The 3,848-nt window shown below is 28.9% G+C and overlaps 1 protein-coding gene across 4 annotated transcripts in view; it reads left to right on the plus strand.

Moving 5' to 3' along the window:
• Window positions 1-3,848, plus strand: part of LOC100168229 — a 396,335-nt gene that overhangs the window by 43,530 nt on the left and 348,957 nt on the right. The window lies entirely within an intron of this gene.

Genomic DNA, 3,848 nt, shown 5'->3' on the forward strand with positions numbered 1-3,848 from the left:
AAGATTTCTCATAGCTTAGTCTACCTTTATCAAAAAAAAAATTTCTATAAGAAACTCAAATTAAATTTTTATGAGCGTTTGAAATTAGTTTTACAACATTTGATATTTACTCGATTTCTTACGTAACGATTTTCTTATTTTATTGTAATTAAAAAACGAATGACTGTAGATACTTGAAAATTTCACTGAATGTTTATATTAGAATTTTCTATACACGATAAAAATTTGAAAATAACTTGACTCTTTTTGAGCTGCTTACGGACATTGTCATTTTTAAATTTTTTTTCTATAAATATCAATAAAATGTTATTTGTTTGGTAAAAATGCGTGAAAATGTAATTCAAGGCTCCTGATATATTGTTACAATAGCAATTGTAAAATATTAAAAATAAATAGGCACACATTTTTTTATAAGCATTTGAAGTTGAAATTTTGACTAAATTTATCAAATTTAAAATTGAATAATTATTTTGTAATTAAAAATTTATAAAATGTTCAACTTTTATATCTAAGGATTTAAAATTTAAAACAAGATTTCACATTAATATTTAATTCTCTTACTAAAAATTCTAAGAAATACATAAGCACAGTTTATTTTTATATTCATTTTAAGTTCAAATTTGGACGAAATTACATATTAAAAAACCTGGAATAACTATTTTAGTTATTTTGTTGTGATTGTATAATATTACTTGTGGGTACTTGAAACTTCTAAAGTATACTATAATATATCTATGATAGTACCACGGTTTGTTGTTGATGTATAACGCGTTACCTAATGGATATTGTGATATGATTAATTTGGAATTTATTATTGATACCTATTATAGGTCAATTTTTTTTTAATACTATAGATAAGTATAATAGGTATGTCTAATACCTAGGCTGACAAACTGTCTCCGCTCAGAATCGTTTTTCTTATACAGTGATATTATATCATTGAATTCAAATTTAATACTATCCATTATACAGTGACCCACTTGTAACCTACTGTACAGCAAAGCGACATCCACTTACCTACCTTTTTATTCTGGACAAAGTGGAAAATGTTCTTTCTGATGTTGCAGAAGTTACATGCAAGGTTGTAAACAACTGTAACAATAGTTTAATGTTGGGTACAAGGTTAGTACAGTGGGACATTGATTCAATAGCTGAGACAGGCTTTGGTATGTTGTTAGTTTTCCATTGTTGCCTACATAAAGATAACTCCGCCTAGAGTGTAGAGTTCATATGATTAGATAAATCATTGCTATATATTTTGGCAGCTTCTAAAATAGTTCCCTCGTCATACTTACCAAAATGGCTTGGAATCAAACCTTCAAGAGGGATAATACTAGATAGTCTATTTTTAAACTGTGTATCCATTGATTGAATGAGATAATCCAGAAAAGGAAGAAATATTGATCTTTGAAATATACTTCAGCGTATTCACAATCAATATTTACTCTATTTATTTGTCTGTTACAAATTCGAGGCATGCGTTTTTCAACATTAATTTTTTCCAGGGAGTTAAAACGGGTTTGAACCCGGGTTACCCTCAAAACATTTTATCCGGTTTTTAACACGAAAAACGAAACCCGCAAAAAATAGTACCCGGTTTTGAACACGAAACCCGAAACCCGAAATATTTTAACCCGTTTTGACTCCCTGATTTTTTCCCCTAATTCTATTATATTTTTAAAAACTAGGTTAAACTGGTTGTCTGCATCTTCCTGAAGATTCTGTAATGCCTTTTTTATTACCATGACATCAGATAATGCTCTTGATAAGTCTTGTTGCTTGGATTGTAAAGCAACACTATGTTGTAATGTATGAGCAAGGCAAAGCACCGCAACATCAATAGCCACTAGAAATTCACTTTTAGTTATAGAATTTAAGTATAGTAATACTTTACTTGAAGTTTCAGTGTTTGTATCATGTTGTAGTTCTTCAAGTGCATTAAGTATAAAAACATACAATTCTTTAAATGTCATCAAGAAGTCATTAATATTAATTCGTGCGACAGTAGTACAACTGTAAAAGGTAGGCTCCGAGGGCTCGTTATCGATATTGTTAAGAACCCCTTGCACACATTTTAGATTAGTAAGCATATTAGACAATAATATACCTAGTAGTATAAGCAATATGTTTATTTTTTTTTTTGTAAGCGACTGCGTCGTCAAGGCAAGAACGTAGAATAAGCAAGAGTTAGTCGTGAATAAGTAACCGATTCGTACAGTACTGTGTCATTAAAATATTCTTATAATAAAATAATTAATAAAGTATTTTCTTAAGTTAAACAGATTTTGTGTAGTGTTTTGAATTACAACCCGTAAGTGAACGAACTCTTTTACGACAAATATACCCTTTGGCCCTAACTGAAAGAGTATATAACAATATTATACATACCGTACTATACATTTATTAACCGTGGCTGTGTGATTAATTCACAATTCATCATGATAAGAAGAATGATAAGAGAAAGAATATTATAAAGATTGATATTTTTTATTATAAATTATAATATGAGGCTAAAGGCTATAATGGCTAAAATAAACACAGTAAATGGGGGGGATATAGCCCCCTTAGCCCCCCCCCCTAACTACGCCACTGACATAACACATGTCTATTTATTTTATACGTGTTGATATATTAAATTATGAAATACACATTACGCTCACTATTTCCTTACCTATACGGCTATACCTCTTAGATATGCTAGATCAACATAACATAAATCAAGTCAATCGAAATCATTAATAATTAATATGATAATGAGTAATGACTGTATTCTAAACATTGTGCTAAAATTAAAGGAAACAAATATAAAAAGTTTGAAATAGATCAAAAATAAAAATCAACAATATTATAAATAGTTTTTAATACTTAAATACATTTATTTCAAAAAGTTTTTTTTCTTGATTTGATATTAGCAAAGTTATTAATAATTATTTGTGATATATTTATTTCATTTGTTCTTTCTCTTTCTATGTTTAATACTGCAATATTACTTAGTCTATTTTGACTCATTGAGTTTCTCAAATAGTTTTTTATTATTTTTAATTTATAAAAAGAACGTTTTGCTTCTGCAACAGTAATAGGTATGGTTATAAATATTACCATTGATTTTATAATATACAGATTAGCCGTGTTAGGCAAAATATCGGCAACAGTTAGTCGCTGGCAGCCACTATGAAGCGCTATCGGCGGCCGCTGGCAGCCGAGGTGTTACCCCGCATTAGGATGGATAAGAGGGAAGTGGTGGGTAAGATCCGTCGCTGAGTAGTGTGACCAAATAACCAATAGTAATCCAATAACTATGCGCTTGTAATGCCATCATTTTTGTTATTTGCACACTGACTTTATATACCTACCTAATCTTATCGTATTTATTTTTATTTTTATTATTACTTGAAATTAAAACTCTACGGAAAATGATACCTAGGCACCTAGTGGCTAGTACATTAGTACTCTGTAGTTTGTGTGCTAGTACCATTATCTGGGTTATTATATTTTGTTATATCGTTTGTGATATTTGCACAGTAAATCACTAAGACACAGAGCCATACAATATATTTTTCGATTTATTTCAAGTTTTTCAAGAATTGTAACTACTTATATCTAAACATTTTAAGAACTGATTTATTAAAATATTTTTTTATTATTTTATACTTATTTAATTATCTACTTTGGAAAATGCCGGGTACCAAATGTCAGTACTTTAATTGTTTTAAAACAACAACACAATTCCCCAATGTATCAATGTTTCGAATCTCAAAAGATGAAGACGTGAAACTTGGATAATTAATTCTGGTAAAATAAATTTTATTTTAATTAGTTAACAAATGTGTTTGAAATATATTGAAATA

The sequence above is a fragment of the Acyrthosiphon pisum genome, chromosome A2, assembly GCF_005508785.2.
Source record: "Acyrthosiphon pisum isolate AL4f chromosome A2, pea_aphid_22Mar2018_4r6ur, whole genome shotgun sequence".
Classification (NCBI taxonomy): domain Eukaryota; kingdom Metazoa; phylum Arthropoda; class Insecta; order Hemiptera; family Aphididae; genus Acyrthosiphon; species Acyrthosiphon pisum.